We start from the raw sequence: 25,473 nt of genomic DNA, 5'->3' as shown, positions 1-25,473 counted from the left end.
TGTCATAATGATGTCAGAGATGGGCTTCACAACCCTTTATAAGTAGAGCTACCATCACAATAAACCAGTGTTGAATTCACTCCTGTAGTGTGTATCTCTTCCTTGAGCATAACCTCTCCATCAGTAGCAGCCATGACAGTGGTGACCCCTGACTGGTCCAACCGGCATCGTGGACCTGAAGAATGCGTGATCAGTCTGCATTCAATGCAGTCTCGTTGAAGCTGCCAACCTTCTGGACATTACAGCTATAGATGTTTTTCCAGCAAGCCGAGGCACAGTTTGCCATATGGAACATCACTCCCAACAACACCTGCTTTTACTATGAGATCGGCACCCTTGAGCAGAATACAGCAGTTCACATTACCAACTTCCTCCAGAAAACTCTGGAATAAGGGAAGTATCTGGCCATTAAGGAACTACTAACTCAAGCTTTTAGGCTTTCACGTTGCGAGCATGCTGCCCCTGTCTGCTACTCATGGATGGTTTGGGGGACAGGGCCCCATCTGCCCTCGTGAGCAATATGCTCGCCTTGAATGATGGCCATACCCCTTGTGCTCTATTAGAGCAAATTTTCCTGGAGAGGTTACCCGAGGATATCAGGCTACTCATAGCCAAAGAGGACTTTGTGGACCCTAGAAAGGTAGCCCCCAGAGCTGACCTGTTGTGGACGGCAAAAATTGATGCCTGCATTTTGTTAGACCACATGGCCTCTTCTTATCAACGTTGGCCACTTGACAGACTGACCAGTAAGTGTTCCTCCAAGCCTGCAAACCCTGGTGAGCAATATTGCTTCTACCATCAGTGATGGGGTGTTGAGGCCCAGTGATGCCAATCACTCTGCGTGTTTCCGGGAAGCGGCAATGCTGTCCTACACAACAGCTTTCTCCACGTCCAGGATACAGTGTCAGGCCGACACTTCCTGGTCAACACTGGGGCTGAGGTCACCATCCTCCCCCCGCCCTCCACCTCCGATGCAGGCCTTTGGAATGCAGGGCATGGGTTACGGGCTGCCAATAACTCATCATTACAGATTTACGGCACCCGTACTATCCCCCTTCATTTTGGCAGCCATCGCTTCACTTGATTTGTTTTAGTAGATGTCCACCAGCCTCTCCTCGGGTTGGACTTGCTGAGGGTCATCTTCTTCCTAGTCAACATTAAGGGCCGCTGGCTAGTACACAGAGAATCCTTTCAGACCCTTGCACTGGAAGGCACCAAACTGAGCACTCCCCACCTACACTCAGTGGTAAGTCCAAGCAATGAGTTGTCAAGATTCTAGCCGAGATCCCCTCCAGTGTGATGCTGCACTTTAACTTCACTGAGCCTGAACATGGGGTAAGCCATCAGATCCTCACTAAAGGACCCCCACTTCACGCCAGAGCACACCACCTCCCATGAGGTAAACTCAACCTCACCAAGGAGGAGGATTTTTTAAATGGAGGAAGTCAGCATTTACTGCCGCTCTAACAGCCCCTTGGTCTCCCCACTCCACATGGTCCTAAGGGGACCCCTCAGGGGGTTGGAGTCCATGCGGGGATTTCTGCCATCTAAATTAAGCCACCATGCTGAATAGATACCAATTCCCCAATATTCAGGACTTTTCTACAAATCTGCAATTGGCACAGATATTTTCCAAAATTGACAATCATCAGATCCCCGTCCACCCTGAGGATATCGCGAAGACTGCCATTATTACACCATTTGGGCTGTTTAAATTCCTCAGAATGCCCTTGGGCCTAAATCATGCCACATAGATCTTTCAAAGGCTTATGGATGCTGTGGGCAGGGATTTGAAATTTGCGTTTTTCTACCTCGATGACATTCTGATTACAAGCCGTAACTGTGCAGAACATGCCACTCACATCAGACAGTTGTGTCACATATTGAGTCAGTTTGGCCTGACAATTAATCCAGCAACCTGCCAGTTCGGCAGACTCAATTGACTTTTTATGTCATAGGATGGACTGCCACGGGGCTAAACCACTACCTGACAAGGTAGAGGCCATTCGAGCATTCGCCAAGCCTACAAAAGTAACTACAAGAGTTCACTGGTATGGTGAATTTTTATTGCAGGTTTATGCAAGGGGGGCTGGCACCATGACACCTTTATTCTCCCTTATGACCGGTACGAAGAAAGTGATTTCATGGACCTAAAAGGCATAAACCACTACCCAACAAGGTAGAAGCCATTAGAGCATTCACCAAGCCTATAACAGTAAGGGGCTACAAGAGTTCACTGGCATAGTGAACTTTTACCGCAGATTCATGCCAGGGGTGGCTCACACCATGTATCCTTTATTCTCCCTTATAACCAGCAGGAAGAAGGTAGTTTTGTGGAACCAACATGCATCTGATGTATTTCAGGCAACAAAAGATGCCCTGGCTAATGCCACCCTCCAGATACACCCTCAAGGTGATACCCTCATTGCTCTCACAGTGGACACTTCTGACATAGCAGTAGGGGGAGTCTTAGAACAGTGGGTGAGTGGAAACTGGCAACCTCTTACTTTTTTTAGTGGACATTTGCAGGCACCTGAACTGAAATATAGTGCTTTTGATACAGAACTCCTGGCAATCAGACATTTTACATACTTTCTTGAGGGCAAGAAGACCCAAATTTTTACAGACCACAAGCCCATCACCTTTGCCTACACTAAGGTTTCTGACCCATGGTCATCCAGGCAATAAAGGGACATTTCATATATTTCAGAATTTTCTACTGACATTCAGCATATTGCAGGAAAATCCAACATGATGGCTGATGCCTTTTCATGTCCCACATTACAGGTGGTAGACACCTCAACATCTGGCATTGACTACAAGGCCCTGGCTGAAGCACAGTTAGTGGACAAGGACATCGACACTGCCTGCACTGCGATTAGTGGCCTCCAGTTGGAGGATGTACAGTTTGGCCTTGGGAAGCAGACTGTCCTGTGCGACACATATGTGAGTAAGCCTCTTCCAATCATTCCCACTACCTGGAGGAGGCGCATTTTCAAGGTCATACACAACCTGGCACACCCTTCCATCAAAATGACCATCAAAATGGCATGGCTTCCGCAAAGAGGTCAGCCTCTTTGTACACAGTACCAGATCTCGAAAATCCATACCCACATTAAAGCCCCTCCTAGTCATTTCAACCGCCATGACACCATTTGAGCCATGTCCATGTAGATCTGATGGGCCCCTTACCAATATCCAGAGGCGCATGCTACATACTGACCCCAGTAGTCAGTTCGACCAGATGGCCGGAAGCCATCCCTTTGCCAGAAACCTCTACGGAAATGTGTGCCAGGGTGCACAGCTGGGTGGCTAGGTGGTTTGGGATTCCAGAGCATATAACCTCGGACAGGGGGTCCCAATTTCCCTCTGGCTCTTGTCTAATCTCGCTAATGCCCTGGGTACTCAGCTCCACAATACTACAGCTTACCACTCTCAAGCTAAATGTTTGGTGGAGTGATTCAATCGACACCTTAAAGCAACTCGTGTCCAGACTCAATGGCCCTAACTGGGTGGATGAGCTCCCGTGGGTACTCCAGGGGATCTGGGCCACTTCTAAAGATGATCTAGATGTTTCTGCAGCTGAAATGGTTCAAGGTGCACTATTAGTGATTCCAGGGGAATTCCTGGCTGCCAAAGACACTGGTAATGATTTCCCTGAAGCTGTCTTGACCTGCCTGTGCACACTTGCCCTGACACAGCCAAAGCAGCACAGCTTACGGGCAACATTCATACTTAAAGAACTTGAGACTTGTAAATATTTATTTGTCAGATGCAGGGCACACAGACCCACACTACAGAAACCTCACGAAGGCCCAAACAAATGTGTATGACACAACGGGTCAATGTGTCTTTTGGATATCGGGGTGGGGGGGTGGGGGAGAAGCAAGACTTTCACCCTGGACCAGCTCAAGCCAGCATTCCTTGACTCTGATCGCTTGAGCTATGACCCACCCCCACGCAGAAGGGGCAGGCCTCCCAATCACAAAGCATCAACTACCGCTAATTCTGGGTGAGGGGGGGGTCATGTAGTGGGCTGCTGAATATACCATGCGTGAAGCTGCAACCTGACACTGGGAGCCCGCAGCCTACACAGCCAAAATGAGCTGCGCTAAGCTCTTCAAAGTCGGCACCCGACTCAGCAGCCCACGGTTGCATCGCCTCACTCCAATGGGCTGGCCATCAGCAGCCACACTCAAGGATGTGATGGGCTCACTGATTGGCCGCTGACTGGTTAGCACTAAACAACCAATCCCAGGAAACGGATCGTAATGCATGATGATGTCAGAGAAGGGATTCTGAGTCCTTTGTAAACAGAGGTGCAAGCACAATAAACCAGTGTTGAATTCACTCCTGTACTGTGTCTCTTCTTTGAGCATAAATCTCTCCAGCAGTAGCAACCGCAAGAGTAAAGTTTTTTTTTACATTATTATCCAGTTATCAGTTCCAATCTCCACATCTTGCTGGCACTGCTTTCATATTAAATGTACAGTCCAAATTGCATGTATTGTTGTTCCAATTTCTTGTTTACAATGGAAGCATCTGTCCAATATTGTTGAATTCTATTCTTTTAACTTTTGAGGTGTAATATATTGTCTATGCAGCCAATTGTATGGTATCATACAAAACTGAGTATTTATTGTATTAATCATGGTCCCTGCACATAGTTTCTTCCATGTTTCATTCTTTATTCGTATATTTAAATCTTTTTTTCCCCAACCGTGTTTGGGTTTATATATTGCTTCATCATTTTCCTTGTATTGCAATTTACTATACATGTTTTTAATATTTTTATTTACTACTGCAGTGTCTGTAATTCAGCAGCTACTCTCAGGTAATCTTAGACTAGTTCCCAACCTTTCTTTTAAATAGGTTTTCAACTGGTAGTATGAAAATATTGTATCATGTGATATTCCACATTTATTTTTTAACTGCCCAAATGTCAATAAATTATTTCCAAAAAAGCAATCTTTTATTCTTTTAATTCCTTTTCTTGCCTATTCCTTAAAAAAAATGTCTATTTTAAAAGGAATTAATCAAGGGTTTGCATTAGTAGCATTTTTGGTATTTGATAATTTATCATCTTTCGCTCCAGATGCATTCTCTTCCATATTTTTAGTATATGATGTAGTATTGGTAGATTGTTATATTGCACCAGTTCCTCATCCCATTTATAGAGTAAATGTTCGGGACCTTTTCTCATAACATATATATAATTCTATCTTGTGCCAGTCCAGTTTTTCTCCTCTCTGATAAAAATCTGATAATTATCTTGACTGTGCTGCCCTGTAATAGTTTTTTGAAATTTGCTAGCTACCTTGTTTATACACCCATGTTAATTTTTCAAAAGCCATTCTTGATTTTTTTTTACCTTTCCATAGAAACATTCTTATTAATTTATTTAACTTCCCTAGGTTTTTGCTTTGATACAATTGCTTAAATATATATATTTTTTAAAATTCCATTAATCTCTAATATATGAGATGTGTTTATCCTCCTTCCTTGTTGCTATGATAGTTCTTGTTGCTTGTTCTGTTTTTAGTTGCCAAGACAATATTTTGTGGATTTTCTCTCCTAATTCATAATATCTTTGCTTTGTTTTCATAATATTTTTCTCCACTTTGTATATTTGTAATGTCATATTTTAATTTTTTTCTCTGCCAATTCTCTCTTTTTCTCTGTATCTTCCCTTCTTATTAATTCTTTTTTCTATAATTACTATCTCTTTTCCAACTGTTCTATTTCCCAATCATATTCTTTTTTAATATTGGTTGTATAACTAATTATTTGTCCCCTAATAAAGGCCTTCATTAGTCCCATAATATAAATTGGTCTCAAAATATATTTTAATTTGTTTTTCTATGTATTCCTAAAGTTTTGCCTTTTTAACAACATGGGTTTTAGTCTCCATCTATATGTTTTCAGCAGAATATCCTCTAAAGTAATTGTCAATAACAAGGGTGAGTGATCGAATAAATGTCTTGCCTTATATTTGGTCTTTCAAACTCTCCCTTGAATCTGAGACAACAACAAGAACATATCAAACCTATAATAGGTTTTATGGCTGTTAGAATAATATGAATAAACTCTTTCTTTTGGATGTTGTTTTCTCCATATATCAATTATCTTCATATCACGCATCAAGTTCAATGCAAATTTAGTTGTTTTATTTTTTTTAATAATAGTTTTCCCGGTTTTATCTGTTAATGGGTCAATGTTAAAATTAAAGTTTCCCCCTAGTAAAATGTGTCCCTGTGTATTTGCTATCTTTAAAAAAAAATATCCTGCATTAACTCCTGGTCATCTTCATTAGATGAATAGATGTTCAACAAGTTCCAAGATTCTGAATAAATCTGGCACATCATCACTACGTATCCACCCATTGGGTCTATTATTACTTTCTTTATCTTAACTGGCAGATTCTTTTTAACTAATAGAACAACTGCACTGGCTTTTGAATTGAAAAATGATGCCACTATATGACCTACCCAGTCTCTCTTCAGTTTTAGATGTTCAAACTCAGTTAAGTGTGTATCTTATATTAATGGTATGTCTATTTTCTCTTTTTTTATGTAGTGTCGTAACTTTTTTCTCTTTATTTGATTGTGAATTTCATTAATATTAATAGTTATATATTTCAATGTATTCATTTTACCCATCCATTTTCACCTCTACTCCATCCCTCCATCTCCCTTCTTTTAAAATCACTCTTTAGATTGTTCTTACTCTTTACTATGCATGACGACACAACTAATAGGAAAATAACAAAAACCACAAGAAAACCAAAGAATAATAGTAAAGAAACCAGCATTAAATCCCTCTTTACTGAGTTGCCCTCGTCACCGTGCAAGAGAACCACAACTCTATTTTCTACGTGGGCTGCAGTGTATACCACAAATGTCAACAGATTTTGCAGTGGACAGATCATCCCCCTCACTCCAGCCCTCCCCCAGTGAAATCACTATATAGCATTCTTAAAAATATGAGAAAGCCTTTTTTTTAAACATTTTTTATTAAACATCTGTACTTAAATTTAACATTCCAACTTAAATATCTTAAATAGTCCTTTTATTATTTTCTTTACTCTTCTCTTGTTCCTTATTTGGTAATTGATCTCCAAAACGATGAGCTTCTTCTGGATCTGAAAACAGTCAATTTTGCCCACCAGAGATGAATATCTTCAACACTGCTGGATGCCATAACGCAAAGTTATAATCTTTTTTCTATAGTACAGCTACACAATACTTTATCCAGACATCTAAAATCTGGAAAGCTCCAAAATCCGGCAAGTGGGGAGAGACTGGCAGTGCGAGTTGGGCAAGTGAAGGAGAGAGACCGGGAGCATGAGTTTGGCAAGCGAGAGAACGGCAGCGCGATTGGAAGGGGGTTGGGGTGGATACGGCAACACAATTCGGGTGGGCTTAAATTTGGCTTTCCGATATCTGGAAAAATCCAAAATTCAGAACACACGGTTCCCCAAGGGTTTTGGATAAAGGATTGTGTACCTATACAGCTTTTGTTAAATTAAACTCCATTTGCTTCTATAAAAGTTTGAAGCTTATATCTGGATAAAAAAAATTCCTTTGTATTCTAATGTTTCCTAATTTTCTTTCACTCTTTTCATTGCCAATTCCAGTATTTTCCCTCTTGTTGTATATCTTAGTTGTTTTTTTTAGAATGGAGCACTGTTTCCTCTGTGGCTGCAGCTTTGGCGCTAATGCTCTGTGGGCTCTTTCAATTTCTATTTCTTCTTGGAGTTCTTCTTCTCCCAAGATCTATGGGATCCATCTTTGTATAAATCCTTTTATATCTGCCCCTTCTTTCAGGCCCACTATTTTTATATTATTACGTCTGAAATTCTCTAAAATGTCATTTTTTTGAGCCAATAAGTCATGTGTCTTCTTAATCTCCTTATCTCTATCTTCCAGTTTTTCTCTTAACTCATTCACCACCATTTCCATGCCTATCCACTCTGTCTTCCACTTCATCATTTTGCTTTCTCATTTCTGCCATAGCATTCACCATTCCTTGCATTTTTAACATTTGCCTCTTGCACAATTTTTTAAATAGTACTGAACTCAGCCATTATTGTTTCCATTAGAATCTTTATTTGTCTGTCAAAGTATTCATTATCTATCATCTGTCTTTTTTTTTTTACCTTGTATTTTTCTTGTACGTCTTATCTTCCTCTTGATCTTCTTTCTCTTGCTCCATCTCAGATACAATATTCTTCAATGCCATCCTCTATCAAAAGTCATCTAGCTCCACTTTAGGTACTTCTTAAGAGCCATTCTTCACAGCCCCTTAGGAAAGAGAATTCCAGAGATTCATTTGTTCAGCAAGAAATCTCCATGGGCCAAAGATTCCAATGACCAAGCATCATCTTGAAACTATATCCTCTCATTTGAATGTTTCTCTTTGGATAGTTAAAATATGAAAATGCGCAGCCAACATCCAGTGAAAGTGTGCAGATGGATGGATCATAAGCCAGTTAACATGCAGCACCTACTTGAAGAGAACCCTGTTATTTTGGAACACGTCCTTTCTTATTTTCACAAAGCTGACATGAGTTGAACAGCAACAAGGAGTCCCTCTGGTGTTAGAATATAGAACAAGCTGTGCAGCATAGGAATAGGCCCTTTGGCCTTTCTGAGCCAAATATGATACCTAAGTTAAACTAAAACTTGCATATGACCCTTATTCCTCTATAAATAAATTATGAAAGTAAGCTTGCGGCAAACATAAAAACCAACTGCAAAAGCTTTTATAGATATGTCAAGAGGAAAAGATTGATGAAATCCAGAGTAGGTCCCTTGCAGTCAGAATCAGGGGAATATATAATGGAGAATAAGGAAATGGCAGACCAATTAAATTCTTACTTTAGTTCTGTTTTCACAAGAGAGGATACAAATAACCTCCCAAGGATGTTGGGAAACATAGAGACTAATGCAAGGGAGGAGCTGAAAGAAATCAGTATCTCTAAGGACATGGTCTTGGGGAAATTGAAGGGATTGAAGGCCGATAAATCCCAAGGGCCTGATAATCTACATCCTAGGGTACTTGAAGTGGACATTCAGATAGCAGATGCTTTAAGAATTATTTTCCAGAACTCGATAGACTCAGGATCAGTACCCATGGATTGGAGGGTAGCTAATGTTACCCACTATTTAAAAAGGGGGGTAGAGAAAAAGCAGGGAATTATAGGCCAGTGAGCCTTCCATCAGTAGTGGGCAAAATGATGGAATCCATTATTAAGGATGTAATAGCAGAGCATATGACTAGCAGAGAAGGGATCGGACAGAGTCGACATGGATTTACAAAAGGTAAATCATGCTTGACAAATCTATTGGAATTCTTTGAGATGGTGACAGGTAAAATAGATGGGGGAGAGCCAGTGGATGTGGTGTACCTGGATTTCCAAAAGGCCTTCAATAAGGTTCCACATAAATGACTGGCATGTAAAAATCAAGGCTCATGGGATTGGGGGCAAGGTATTGATGTGGATTGAGAACTGGCTTGCAGATAGAAGACAGATAGTTGGGATAAATGGCTAATTTTCTGAGTGGCAGGTGGTGACCAGTGGGGTGCCACAGGGATCTGTACTGGGACCCCAGCTGTTCACAATTTACATTAATGATCTAGATGAGGGGTTTGGATGTAATATCTCCAAATTTGCAGATGGCACTAAGCTAAGAGGGGTTATGTGCACTGAAGAGTGGGTCAGGAAGCTCCAGTGTGATTTGGATAAATTGGGAGACTGGGCAAATACATGGCAAATGCACTACAATGTGGATAAATGTGAGGTTATCCACTTTGGTAATACAAACTGGAGTGCAGATTACTATTTGAATGGCAATAGATTGGGAGATGGGGAAGTGCAGAGAAGTGCAGGGGTTCTTGTGCACCAGTCACTGAAGGTGAGCATGCGGGTACAGCAGGCGGTTGAAAAGGCAAATGGTATGTTGGCCTTCATATCAAGAGGGTTTGAGTATAGGAATAAGGATACCTTACTGCAGCTGTACAGAGCCTTGGTGAGACCACACCTGGAGTATTGTGTGCAGTTTTGGTCACCTTATCTAAGGAAGGATGTTCTTTCAATGGAGGGAGTGCAGAGGCGATTCACCAGGCTGATACCTGGAATGGCAGGAATAACTTATGAGGAAAGATGGTGCAATTTGGGATTGTACTCGCTGGAGTTTAGAAGGTTGAGAGGGGATCACATAGAGACATATAAAATTCTGGCAGGACTGAACAGAATGGATGCGGAAGGGATGTTTCCAATGGTGGGGGAGTCCAAAACCCGGGGCCATGGTTTGAGGATAATAGGCAAACCATTTAGAATCGAGATGAGGAGGAATTTCTTTACCCAGAGGGTGGTGAATCTATGGAATTCATTGCCACAGAGAGCAGAAGAGGCAGGTTCATTGAATATATTTAAGAGGGAATTAGATATATTTCTTCAGTATAAGGGAATTAGGGGTTATGGAGAGAAGGCGGGGACAGGGTACTGAACGTTAAGATCAGCCATGATCTCATTGAATGGCGGAGCAGGCTCGAAGGGCCGAAGGACCTACTCCTGCTCATATATTCTATGTTTCTTGCATTTTCACCAATTATGTCTCTCCTCAGCTTGCCATGCTACAAATTCATTGAAACAAATCATCATCAATTTGTAACAGAGAAGTACAAAGAATGCAAATGCCTGATTCGCCATTTCATAAAACGTTGCTGACCTTAACTGATCATTTCTACCCATGGATATTGTATGACCGGCTGAGTTCCTCCGGCAGTTCATTGTTCGATCAGCAATCTGCTGATGAGTTTCTGGTTCTTTTATCTGGTTACTGTTATGGCTCTAGAATTAATTAGCATTTGCAATAATTTCTTAATTTTGCCAAAGCTAACAGAAAATGAAGGGGCATGTGCTGAAGAACTTCATTTATGCTGGTATATCTTCAAGTTCATTATTATCTGACTATACATATGAAATCGATGGAACCCTTTTTTTTCTGGACCATGGTGTGTACCCATACATACAAAACAGTTCATAATAATCACATAGATACATACAAATCTAATTTAAAATAAACATATGTAAATATTTTGGGATGATTTATCCAATGACAGGATACTGTTAAGCAATCTCACAGCCTGCAGGAAGAATCAGTTTCCAAGCCTTCTTCTCATGATGTTGATGCTCCCGAACCACCATCTTGATAATAATGGATCAAACATAAAGTGTGCTGGATGAATCCCGGACACAGATTCATCAGTAACCAATCCCCTTGGGAGATAACAGAGCTAAGGGAACAAATCCATGCTTCACACAATAAGACTGGAAAAGGAAAAGGAAGAAAGGAAAGCTTTCAGTCGGAAGTCATAGTCATCAACTCCTACAATGTGGGAACAGGCTTTTTAGACCAACATGCCCACAGCGACCAAAATGTCTCACCCATATTAGTCCCACTTGCCTGCATTTGGCCAATATCCTCTAAACCCATCCTATCCATTTATCTGTCCGTTATTTTCAAGTTAATTCAAAACATTTAGCAAGAAATTATTTGCGAAAGAACAATGTGTCAGATGGGCAATATCTGCAGTAGTTTCACCAATGAAAGCTACAATGTCAACTATCAGTTCCAGAATTATGGTAAAGGAATTATGAGCCACAAAATCCACAAAAAAAGATGATATTTATCCTGTAGTTGTAAAAGAGATGGTCGCAGAGACGGTGAATGCACTTAAAGAAAACTCACTAGATTTTGAAACTCTATACCAGCGTAACTCTGATACTCGAAAAGCAGAGCCGAAAATAGTGAATGACAAATTAGTTATCTGATATTCAATATTAACAGGACATTTTGAAAATTATGGTAAAATTAGCTTTATGGAACTTTACAGTTGATGTTTATCAGTTTATAAAATGCAACATTTCACTAAAAGGTGACAATAGTAAGTGTACTTGTCTTCTTGACAAAAATAGAAACAAAATAAACCAAAGATGCTGGAGTCCAAAATTAAAACAGAATTGTTGGAAAAGCTCAGCCAAGAAGCCTCTATGGAAAAGAAAGCTGCCAACTCTGAGACAGCGGCCCCTCCTCAGATATATACTTCCAGCCATTTCTCTTCATGTTCATGCTGATAATGTTTTCATAACAGCACAGTTTTTAATTCTGAAATCAATTACACAATGTATATAAAAGGGCAACATCGTTGGCATAGCGGTTAGCACAGCGCCTTTACTGCACCAACAATCGGGACAAGGGTTTGAATCACGCGCTATCTGTAAGGTGTTGTACGTTCTCCGCTTGTCTGTGTGGGTTTTCCCCAGGGGTTCTGGTTTCCTCCCACTGTTTGAAACGTATCCGGGGCTCAGATTAATTGGGTGCAAATTGAGCAGCACAGATTCGTGGGCCGAAATGGCCTGTTACCGTGTTGTACATCTAAAAAATAACCAAATAATTATTTCTTGAAATATTGCTTTGTAAAACTAAAGCAATGCCAAAAACAAAGTATCAAAGTATTAGTCAACCAAATATTTTACTTTTTGGTATGTCAAAAGTCTTAAGAGCACATTTTAAAATATAAAAACTTTTCATAAATGTTTCTTACTTAGAAACTTTGCAGACCTTGTTTCACATTTGTTGTGATTGTGAATGAGTCACATAGAATGAGGAGCTGCAGATGCAAAATATCTTTATTCATCACATTAAGCAAATAGTCTGAAGAATCCTTCGTTTGTAGAATATTTGGAGAATCTCCTAGAAATCAAATTAATAACTTTTTTGCTACCAACAAAGATAAAAGTAGGCGATTATATACAATTTCAATAATTACAGGTTCATTTCACCATTTTGAGTGCAGAAAGGATTGTTTAATCGAAGGATATGGATGCAAAGGATTACATGACAAAATATTGCTGAATATTCAAACCTCTTTGCTGGGATAAAGTAATTCAAAATGATAATCTAAAAAGCTTTGAGGAAAGTAGAAGTATTAAGCACTCAAAAATATTATTGTGAAGGCTGAGTTTATGAATATATAAATAAGTCTAATCATTGTTTGCTTAGCCAAAGATGTCTGCTGCCTGGATTGATGCAGGTAAAGATCACACCCCCACTGTCTGTAGTTTAAACAATGTGTAGGAGAGTGTCTCTGAACCACCTCATGCTGTCAAGCAGTCACTATCGCCTTTCAGCCAGCTTTGTTTTTTCATTCAGCTGTTGTTTTAATTTCAAAAAAATGATGTAGCTTAAATTTTGAAATAGCACACAAAGACAGTTTCTCATTTGCATGAATGTCTATTAAATCTTAAACATTATACTTTGATTATGGCTGTGTTTAATCCTAATAAGGTTAACAACAATGACATTCCTACCAAAAATGATGGGACATTCCTACCAAAAATGATGGGACATTCCTACCAAAAATGATGGGACATTGTTAGGAATGGTGAGGATCAGGTAAAATTTGCCTGGTAATTCTCAGCAAGTTCTTTTAGACCTTAATCAAATAGAATTGTTCTTGGAAGAAAATATTATTTTCACACTGACATTATTGCTGCCTATTTGATGTTTTTGATATTTATACAGTGCACAAAACATATATTTGAATAAAATAAGGAAATAAAACATTTTTTTAAGCTGGAATGGAAATAGACTCAAAAACTTGACTATTAAACTATCCTGGTCGAAGGACTATTAACAACACTCTGGCTACTAAATCACAAAGTTACCCAACTTTAGAGATAAGCATTTTAGGCATAGAGCATCTAGAGAATCCAAGGAGCAACATGGACTACCTTTGAATGAGATCTTAAACAGAAGTCTGCACTGTTTCTCATTATGAATTAAAAGTCACATCGTAACATTTTCAAAGATCAAGGAATTCATCCTCATGCCTTGGTTGCTATTTATCCCTTAATTATTGTTACTAAAACAGATGGGGTTGTAACATGTCCCTGGTCACCTTTAATAGGTGTGTAAGCTTAAACCTACATGCAACTGTACACTTAAACTATACACTATACACTTAAACTATAAACTGTACACTTAAACCTACATACAACTGATGCCAATAAAATTGAATTTTGACAGTGAGATATTATGCACAAATTGCATTCAGTACAAGTGACTGCGAATAATGTTTTAAAACCATTTTCCTGCTCATCATCATTTATCACTGCTATTTCTGATACCTGTTTATGCACAAATTGGTTCTTTGTGATCCTTGTTACCAAAGTTCTTCATTTGCATCTAAGTGTTGACATTTCAAAATGCTTGTTTTATTTTATCTCTTTTATTCATGCCGTTTCGCCTTGCACAAATAAAGCTTGACGACTTTAATCACTTCTGTTTTCCATCCTACTACAGACTTTCAATTTCATTCTATAACCCGTCCCTTCCCAATCATATTTTCCCACATATGTGCCTATCTACAATCAGCTGCACTTATATTCCTTCATAAGTCACCCTGCTAAAACATTAACATGCCTCTCCCTGTTTGAGCTGCTTAGTATTTTTCACTGCTTCAAATATCAGTGCCCATACTTTTTTTTTTGTGTCAGTGAACTGGCTTCCTGTGATTAAGCATTTCGGGAACAACAGCTACAAGAAAGGAATTATTTGCTGAGGTCAAAAGGATCAAATAGCCCTCACCTTACTTATACTGGAAAGTGTACAACTTATGAGAAGCCAGTGAGCAGAATTTTCCAGCTCTACTCCATATTCTACTTTGGGTTTAATGATGATCCAAGCATTGAGTCAGTCCTGAATCATTAAAAAAAAACCTGCAGATTAGACAGAGTGCCAACATCTTTCAAGTTCTGACTTTCCCAATTTAAGAATTGTGGCACAATTATTCATGTGTCCAACCTGGATTCACATTCATGACTGGATTCCAGAGACAGAGAGTGGAATTGAGTTCAAGTGAAATTTAATAGGATGAGGGTCATTGATGGGATGTGTTCAATATAGGAAAAAATTCTGAGATTGCAAAGCAAATCTCTATCTAGTTTAAGCAAGGGACAAATTAAAGACAACCAAAAGGTCAAAGAGAGATAAACAAGAAAATGTGCAGGTAATAGAGTCTAGTGCAGAGCACAATGTGCTGGAAATACTCAGCAATGCTCTTGAGGAAGGGTTTAGGCCTGAAACATTAACTGCCTTTTACTTCCTACAGATGCTGCAGGACCTGCTGAGTTTCTCCAGCACTTTTGTGTGCTGCAAAAGGTCAGAGAAACGAGTTAAGTGTTGTCTGTCAAGTGGAGGCAATGCATCTTGTTGTGGTAGTGAAGTTGTAGATGGGGAAAATGGAGATGGCAAGAACATGGGTAAGGAAATGGAGTCTGAATTAAATTCAAGCATCTGCTTAAAACTCAGACCAGAGGACAGATTTTTCTTTAAGCAACAGACTGCTGGAGGAACTGAACAGGTCAAGCAACATCAATGAGAGAAAAAGAATGGTCAGCATTTCAGGCCAAAACCCTTTACCATATCTAAATAAATTCTTAGAAGAATGCTCATGTCCTCCAATCTCACCCCAAACATGATTTTTTTTTTATTTCTCCCACTAATGCTGTTTGACTTGTTGAGTTCCTCCAGCTGATTGCTTGATGGTCCAGATTCCAGGATCTGCAGTCTCCTGTGTGTCAGGTTTTTTTTAACCTTGTTAAAAAAAAAAATTCAAATTCTCCAAGAGCTCAGAATCTCAAAATAACAAGCCCTTGCCTGTCACCTCCCATGTCCCCAATTATCCTATCATATCCAGCCCCAGAATTTGAATTGAACAAGCACTTCAGTCCATAATGTTGTGCCTGTTTATTGAAACCTTTAGACTCTATTCAAAGACTCAAAGCTGTGGTGAAAGGCATTTGCATAGATGTATGGACTGACCTTCCCTAACCCCTCCTTGGCTCCTCCCCAGATTTCCCAATAAAGGCTGCCATGCCCAGACTTGCACCCTCTTGTTCCTGTACCTGTAAACAGGCCAAGTAGTGTATCAGTAATGCTCAGGTTTTTAGTAATTCAAGCTGTTTAATCACTCCATCATATCGACGTGATTATTGAGTGCATCACAGTTTAATTACCAAAGCAAAAGCCATGGAAGCTCAGCATATGGGACAAGGTGGCAGCGATCGGGAAGATGCTCGGTCACCCAGCTCACAAAGAGTGGACATGATGCAGTAGTGGTCACATCCCTGGGGTCTGCATCAACTCTGCAGCAGGTAATGGAAGAAGTTTGCTGGCCGACCGTGCTCATGATTGAAACCAGGGAGCCCAATGCAGACGTTACTTTCAAGAAGTGGCTACATGGGATGCAGATGTTCATGCACCGCCACAACCCAAGGGGTGCTGAAGATAAGTATGATCACCTGGTTGTATCCGTGGACAATTGAGCATTTTCAATAATTAGAGATTGCCAAATGTACGATGAGGTGATGGTCCTGTTGCAGAAGTAGTCCGGGGCCCTAATGAACCCAATGTAGATGAGGTAGAAAGTAATGTCCTGGCGTGAAGCCCCTGGGGAGCACTTTGCACAGATCGTGAGGGCGATGAGAGACCTGGTTAGACCCTGCGGATATACCGTGGTGAATACCTCTCTGAGTATCCTGACGAGCTGATGTGGGACGGACTGCTGACAAACATGCTATCGACCCAGGTCTTTCAAAAACTCCTAGAGAAAGGTAACTACGTTACAAGAAGTATTGGATTTGGGGGAGGCATTGGAGATTGGAGTGCAAAGCTGTGAGGCTTACACCGCTGGCAGTCCTGCGTCCTCATGTCGAACGAGGGTGCTGCTATGTTTGGATACGGCACCAATGCCAGTGGTAGCTGGGGCCGGGAAGTGCGTGTTCTCCAGGCTGGCCAGGCACCCCCGGAGGTCCTGCCCAGCCAGGAATGCAGTGTGCTCAAATTGCAAAATGAAAGGGCACTATGCAAAGCTGTGCCAGTGCAGCCCGCTAACCAGCAGTGCCACGTGCGATCCGAGGATGTGTCACCATCTTGGAGGGAGCTGTCATCAAGATGACAATCGCTAACATCACTTCCGGCTTCATATCAGCAACCGCTAACCACCTCTGGTCCCATCAATGTGGGAGTACTGGGGTTGGCCATTTTCTGAGGCACCGAGTCCAACGTATTACCAACAGGAAAGGTACAATGGTGACTCGAAATTAGACCTAACCCTGGCCTCTGTGACACTGGATGATGAACATTGAGGTAAATGGTCATGTCACGGATTGTTTGTTTGACACAGGGAGCACCGAAAGTTTTATCCACTGGGACTTAATAAAGAGCTGGGCACTGAAGGTGTCTACAGAAAAGTATAAATATTCCTGGCATCTAAAGCCCAGTCTGCAGAGACATAAGGGTGTGAAGCAGGAAGTACAGGGATTTTATATTCATGGTAATGTCCAAATTTCTGTGTGCCGGTTATCCTGGGGTTAGACTTCCAGTGTCAGCTGAAAAGTGTAACGATGCAGTTTGATTGTCTGCACCCCCCGATATAACAGGGAATTCAGCCCAGCCAATGAGAGTAAGCTGGGAAGTATGTGTGGGCTGTCCACCCTTCGGGTCCCTCTGCTATCTGAGCACTTATCAGAGAATTGCAGACCGATAGCTGCCAAAAGCAGGAGATATAACCTGGAAGACAGACGTTCCATTAAAACCTAAGTCCAGAGGCTATTGGCCAAAGGCATCAGCGAGCCCAGCAACAGCCCCTGGCGAGCTCAGGTATTGGTGGTAAAAGTGGGGGGGTTGGGGAAGAAGAACCAGATGGTAATAAACTACAGCTAGATTGTGAATACATTTACATTACTGGGACATGGTGAAAAAGATAGCCCAATATAGGGTTTTCTCCATCATAGATCTTGTCGGCATATCATCAGATCCCAACCCAGCCAGAGGACAGGCCCTACAAGGCTTTTGAAGCCAATGGCCAACTCTATCAGTTCCTCAGGGTGCCATTCGGTCTGACAAATGGGGTATCAGTGTTCCAAAGGAATATGAACCACATGGTGGATGATCACAAACTAAAGGCAACGTTCCCATATTTGGATAATGTCACCATATGTGGCCATGACATGGAGGAACACGATACAAATCTAAAGAACTCCTCGCTATGGCAAAAACCCTAGACCTGACATATAATCAGAAGAAGTCCATGTTCCGCACTTCACGATTGTCGATACTAGGGTACGTGGTGGAGGGAGGGAAGGTGTCCCCGAACCCTGAGAGAATGCACCCCCTTTGGGAACTCCCATTGCCCCAGAACCTGAAAGCTCTGAAAACAGATTTTCCCGCATCAGCAGAGGCTTATAAAGCCTTCAAGGGCATCAAGGATGAGATTGCCAAGGTGGCGATGCAGGCCATTGATGAATCCATCCCATTCTAACTGGAAAGGGATGCTTCTGATGTTGCTCTTGCAGCCAAACTGAATCAGAGAGGGAGGCCAGTGGTATTTTTCTCTAGAACACTCCACGGCCCGGAACTCAGGTTCTCGGCAATTGAGAAAGAGGCCCAAACCATAGTGGAAGCTGTGCATCACTGGAGGCATTATTTGGCTGGTAGACCATTTACCTTGTTGATGGACCAGAGGGCCGTTGTATTTATGTTTAACAGCAAAATGATAAGATCATGCAGTGGAGAATCAAACTCTCCACGTACAATTATGAGATCCTATACCAGCCCGGGAAGTTTAATGAGCCACCTGATACTCTGTCACAGGGAACATGAGCCAGCGCAAAAGCAGATTGTTTAAAGTTCCTGCATGACAAGGATGTATAACTTCGTGAAGGCTAGAACTTTACCCTACTCTGTTAAGGAGATTTGGGAACTGTCCCGTAACTGCTTGGTCTGTGCTGAATGCAAGCTGCATTTTTACAGACCGGATAGAGCCCAACTGATTAAAGCAACCCATCCCTTCGAATGTCTTAGTATGGACTTTGTACTTCCTGAATGTAGTGGATGAGTACTCCCAGTTCCTGTTTGTTATCCCTTATCTGGATATGACCGCAGCCATGGTCATCAAAGCACTCCGGACCATATTCACTATGTTTGGATACCCCAGTTACATACACAGTGACAGGGGTTCCTCCCTCATGAATCAGGAGCTGCAACAGTACCTACAGGTGGCAGGGAGATCCACAAGCAGAACTACTAGCTACAACCCCCATGGGAATGGGCAAGTGGAGAGGGAGAACGGTACAATCATGAGAGCCATCCTTTTGGCCCTCATGTCAAAAGGGATGCCTGTCTCCCAGTGGCAAGAGGTACTATCAGACGCACTGCACACAACCAGGTTCCTGCTGTGCACAGCTACTAATCCCCCCCACGAGAAACTCTTTTTTTTTTCCCAGGCAGTTGGCATTTGGAATCACTATGCCAATCTGGCTGACAACACAGGGGCCAGTTCTTCTTTGAAGACATATTAGACCCCACAAGACAAATCCCCTGGTGGAAAGAGTACATCTAGTACACAAGAACCCACAATATGCATTTGTGCAGTACCAGGACATGAGGGAGGACACAGTGTCAGTCCAAGACATGGCCTGGGCAGGGTACACTAACACTTATCAGCTGACCCCAGAAGAACCAATCGATACAGCACCCATCCATGTCCCAGGGTTTTGACGTATTTCTGTCCCCCCCCCTCCCCCAGATAATCTGGTCACCAGTAGAACCTCACCCGCCAGCCCTAGTCATAAGCCAAGCACCTGCGATGGTCAATCCCACAGAGATCTTCCCAGAAATGAGCCCACCCCAACAAGCAGAGAATGGCTCTATAACTGAAATTCCACGAGCTCTGTGTAGGAACACAGGGGCCTCATCCAATGCCTCGGAAGTCACAGAGAATCACAAGACCACCAGACAGGCTGAACTGAGGTGGAAACTATGAACTACGTATATATGTAATAAAGTACAGTACATGCTCCGTGTTGCCACATCACCCCACCGGGTTTTATCTCAAAGATGGGGTGAATGTGGTGAAAGGCACTTTCATAGCTGTATGGGCTGGCCAGTCCGAACATCCCTGACCTCCCTTAACCCCTCCCTTGGCTCCTCCCTGGATTTCCCAATAAAGGCTGCTGTGCCTGGACTTGCCCCCTCTTGCTCCTGTACTTGGAGCCAGGACAAGTAGTGCATCAGTAATGGGCAGGTTTTTGGTAATTAAAGCCGTTTAATCACTCCAACATGTCGACGTGATATTTGTGTGCACCACAAAAGGGAAATCTATTTAAAGAAATTATCCAGGTACACTGGGAAAAAAAAACTGACAGTAAAATCTGTGGCCATTTTACTTGTTATATTTACAGTTCCTGAGAAACAGTAGTGTTGCCTAATTCAGCTCCTACTACCTTGTCATTGTAGATTACACAGCACAATTTGTTCTTCCATGTACTTATTTAGGCATGATGAACATTTTTTCTGTCTTAGACAGCCTTTTAGACAATTGATTTCCATTTCTGTTCATTTTTTTTCTCCATTCCCTCCCAATCCTTCCATCAATTAGAATGCACCTTTGCCCCAAACTAATCATGTAATCTGTGACATGGAGCCCACAGTAAAATGCAACTTCTTGACTCAGCCCATCAAAAACGGAGGGCTTTGCCAATCATATGCCCAGCATTACAACTTTGTGGCCATATATCGCTGACCTACCTGCTGATTATTTTCATCAGTATTTTTTTCAAACATCTGTGGATGAATTCCCTAAGTGCTTCTTACTCAATAGAGTGAATGGTCCTCTAATTCAGAGACAAACAATAAAAATGTTGTGCACACCAGGATTCCATGCCCAATAATAATATTACTCAATGGGAACACCGTAAAATGAAGATTTTGCTTCCTGAACACTTCTGGGAGTGTTGGCTACTGATCTCAAAAATCACCTATTTTTGTGATCCCCTGTCATATTTTAAGTCTAATTCAAACATTAAAAACCAGTCATTGAAAATTAATTTTATCCATTTGCACTTGAACTTCTTCCCTGATTTTGGTGCAGTCAGTGACAAACATGCTGAAAGATTTCACCAGGACATGGTTGCTATGGAAAAATGGTATCAGGGCAACTGGAATCCATCAATGGTGGCTGACTATTGTTGGACACTGATACAAGAGGCATCAGATGCTGAATACAAATGAAAATCAGCTACAAAACATTTTTAAATTAGTTAACTAACATGATGTGTAAGCATCATTATGAGATTAAACATGCTAAATTCAATAAAAGATTTCTACAGCTTCCTACATGACACAGCAAATCAGAAATTATGTTTTTGTTCATCTTGAATTGGTCTATCATCGTCCACAATTTCTTTTCAGGAAGCAAACCATTTGAAAAAAAAAATTATGTCCAGTGTAATTGGTTCCATTTGAAGAACCTTCCTGTTGTACAGGTTCATTATGAAATATAATCATTTAGAATCCATGTCTTTTTCACCAAAATTGGCCAGTAATGATCCATTTGCACAGATTCTGTTATAAACAGGGTAGGATCACAGGGATTAGAGATGGTAATCATGTTAGGAAAAATCACTTTGGAACATTGGGTAAATTATTACTTGGGAGATAATGGAGGTTGGTGAATTTTCCAGCATGCTTGTATCTGTTTCTTATGTTCTGATATTAAACAATAAAATTTTGCTTAGATCCTGTCCTCCGTCCATTAATTCCTGAAACCAGTTTGAGGTTTTACAGGCACTTGCAACAATTGAGAAGTTCTTGTTTAAGTAGGTTTGTACAGTTCTGTATCATAATATTTCAAATGCAATTTAAATCATGGGCTGAGCCAAACTAAAAATATTAATGTGAAAATTGACCATCAAATTTAGTAGAATTGAGAATCTCCAGATTTCTATCATTTTCTTATTTTGCTTTTCATTTTCAAGACACCCATTTATTTTTAGAACTTACTGGGATTTACACTTAAATTGCCCATTAAGCTCAGTCAGTAAGTTAGAATAGCTGATTAGGAATGTAAGTTTTCCCCTCTGATAATGTAATAATTATTAGAACAATGATAATTAATCATTTAGGTTCAGAAATGAAACCATTTAAGAGTTTCAACATCAGCCATGCATACAGTCAGTTGTTAAAAAAAACTTTAATAACTTTGTATATTAAATCTTAATTGTTAATGTAAGTAGAAAATGCTTGGAACTTCAAATGTTTTTAAACAAAAGATCTCCATTCTGAGATATAAATTCTGTATTGCTTTCTATTCTTGTTGCCTGAACTGCTGAGTGTTCCCAGCATTTTTTGTTTTGGAATTCTAGAATCATTTTGCTATTTTTATTTTTTCCCTTATCTTTTTTAGCAATTTTTTTAATCTCTCACTTGTGACAGAGTATTTAGAGGTGGTTGGGGAGGAATTGTTAGAGCAGCTTTCACACACACATTTTAACACACAGAATATTTGCAGGACTTTTGCAGAATGCTTTTTGCAGAAGGCAACAAAGTATCGACAGCAGCTTGCCTGGAAGAGCATGTGATCTTTGCCAGCAGAGGAGAAGATTTTTGATCTCAGAGAGGGAGGGTGTGAAACAGAGAAAGAGGAGACAGAAATCCATTCCAGAAAGACAAAGTGTGCAAACTTTGGAAGGTTGCCTGGTCAAAGGAGAAGACGCAGTGTGAAAGGGGACTTGAAAGAAAGAGGATCATCTGGAGAATCCTGAAGGGGGCAAGTAGGAATCGAGAAGGAATCAGTTGCGGATGTCCTGGAAAAGGAATCTCTCTTTGAAAACCAGCAAGAACTCTCCTGAGTAGTAACCATTTGCCTGTTCAGCACCAAAGACTGGTGAACTTTGTTAATGCTGACCTCTGTGTACAGTGCAAGAATTGTCTGCAACCAGTGAGATTGGATTGTGATCCAAAGAACTTTTGTAATCTTAAATATAATCTTAACCTGCACTTAGTATTAGAGGGGGAATTAAGTAGTTAGGTAGGTTAAGTAATAAGTTAGAGTTTAATTCTGTTTTCTTGTTCAAATATAATTAAAAACTACTTTTGTTTAAGTGACCCTGTGTTGTAGCGCATATCTATTGCTGCTGGTTTGTGGGCTCCTCTGGACTCCGTAACACCCTTAATGTAGTCTTCTTTTAAGGTGGTTATCAGAAATTATAATCCTCAATAAATTCCCACCAAATCCAATTTGTTTCTCATTTCTGCCTTTGTCTCCCACTTGGTTTGACAAATGCAATAAACTCTCACCAGACTCATTTACATTCTCTGTTAGTGTAGCAGTTAGGGCAATGCTGTTACAGCACCAGCAACTGGGGTTTGAATCTCGTGCTGTCTATAAGGAGTTTATTTGTTCTGCCCATGTCTGTGTGGGTTTCCTCTGGGTGCTCTAGTATCCTTCCACCATTCAAACTGCACTAGGGTACAGTTAGGCAGAATGGGCTTGTTACCAGGCTGCATGTCTACAAAAAAAAATAAGTACAAAGATAATTAAAATCTCCTACTCCCTTCCAAAATTGCTCCAAATTAGTGTGCCAGAGGACCTGCATTTTCTTGAAATTAAAATTCTCACTTTTGGATTCCCTTCATTCCTTACCTTTTATTACCTTACCTTTCACACCTCTGTATTCTCCTTCTACTTTTTTAACTTGAAGTCTGTTCAGAAAAAAAAGTATCAGAGCTCTTTTACTCTTTTGCTCTATTTTTTGTTGGGTGTCAGTCAGGTTCTGAACTTTGCCTTCTCGAAAATGTCCCCAAAATAAAAAAAAAATATCCAAAAATGTAATATATCCATTCTGCCATAACAAGAGTTTTTGTAAATAAATTATTCGCCCCCCCCAGAAAAAAAAAACTAGCAGTCAAGATTTTTTAAATCCACCATTCAAAGATATACTTTATTCAATTATTTTTTGGCTACTTCCTTTGCTCTGTTGTCATTTTAACATGTCCGCATGAGTCCTTTGTTCATTACTTTGCGTTTTATGCTTTGATTTTTTGTGAACCATCAGAAATCATGACTAGTTCTGCTTCAAGGATAAATATGCACAAATAAAAATCCTAAAACCTTATATTATTTAGCCATAATTTGGAATAACTATTTAATTAAATAAATATTTCTACCTTGCTCTTGATCAACCACAAATACTTTAAAATATGCAAGATCATTATCACTAAAGATACATCAAGAACATGAATTACTATCTCACATCCCACAGATAACAAGGGAAAATATGTGCACTAGAAACAAATTAATCTGTCACCCTTAAGATTGATTCCTTTTCATCGAGGAAAATCTAATTTTCAAAAACAGGACTAGATGAAGACAGGACTGATTAGATTCTTGCTACGATAATGACACAGAATAATAACACTGTAATTATTTGTGATGAAGCTTCCTACAGTGAGTTAATGTATACACAATACATTTTCAAAGTGAAGTAGAAAGATCAGGATAGTTTTGATAGTCATTTCAGAGAAGGGTTACTGGAGCATTCTTAGTGGCCAGTTGCACTGCTTAGAGTAATTCCATTCAGTTCCTCTGTGCTTAGGGTTTTATCACTTTCCCCATATTATGGTTTTATGAAGTGTATTTTAATGCCTTTCGTCGCTGCAAGCCATAAGAAAAATTTGTTTACACCTTCAACAATAGTCAAAATCATTTGCTCCATGAAAGACACAGTTTGGCCTGCCCAAAATTGGTTGGCCTTCCAGCGCAAACTGGCTGTAAGTGAATACTGCTGCGTGACACATTCTATGGTGTAAGAATATTTTTAAGGAATGCTCTGAAACTTGTGTAATGATAGAATGCTAGTGATTCTCCTGACCACTAGAGGGAGTTGGAAACTAATTTATTGCAGTTTTGGTTGTATTGAAGATGGATGCCTCCATACAGTCTTGTGTCTATAGCTAATAAAGTATAGTTGTTTTAAAAGAATCTAAGTTTCTTCATAACAATAAAAGAAACATCACATGGTACTAGGTGTATGCAGTGAGCACAGGAGTGGAAGAATACCAGGAGTACGCATCGTGAGAATCAGTTGATATCAGCAGAAATAGAGAGTGTAAAGCTCCATGATGCTGTAAATTGGACTGGAAATGTCAACCATGAGTGAAGCTAGTTCAAACAATGATTCATGTTATACCTACAAGCCATTGGACTCAATAGCTAACCTGATTCATAGAAGATTGCACTGCTACTTAGCGTGGTTGGACCTCAAGCACTAGAGTTGTTCAATACGTTTGTTTTTGCTGAGACAGAAGACAAAGGCAAGTTTGACAAGGTTATCAAGATGTTTGATGAACACTGTTCATCAAAGAAACATTAAACATTTGAGAGGTATGTGTTTCACTTGTGCACCCCGTGGCAGGGAAAGAGCTCTGATACTTTTTTTTTGAACAGACTTCAAGTTAAAACCAAGAAAATCCAATTTTGGATCACTGCAGGATTAAATAACCCATGATCAAATTGTGTTTGGGATTATTGATAAGAAAGTGAGAGAGGTTGTTGAGAGAG

The 25,473-nt window shown here is 40.5% G+C and overlaps 1 long non-coding RNA gene across 1 annotated transcript in view; it reads right to left on the bottom strand.

Annotated features, from left to right (window-relative positions):
- Positions 1-12,008: 12,008 nt before the first annotated feature.
- The window catches only part of LOC138752474 (uncharacterized), a 60,488-nt gene continuing 47,023 nt past the window's right edge, over positions 12,009-25,473 (bottom strand). Inside the window, exons 5-6 of the long non-coding RNA XR_011350678.1 lie at positions 12,613-12,761; positions 12,009-12,443 (exon numbers count right to left, since the gene is read on the bottom strand). This is a non-coding gene — a long non-coding RNA (uncharacterized lncRNA). The remainder of the gene's footprint in view (positions 12,444-12,612; positions 12,762-25,473) is intronic.

The sequence above is a fragment of the Narcine bancroftii genome, chromosome 1 (genome assembly GCF_036971445.1).
Source record: "Narcine bancroftii isolate sNarBan1 chromosome 1, sNarBan1.hap1, whole genome shotgun sequence".
NCBI lineage: Eukaryota > Metazoa > Chordata > Chondrichthyes > Torpediniformes > Narcinidae > Narcine > Narcine bancroftii.
This window is presented reverse-complemented; position numbering and strand designations above follow the sequence as displayed.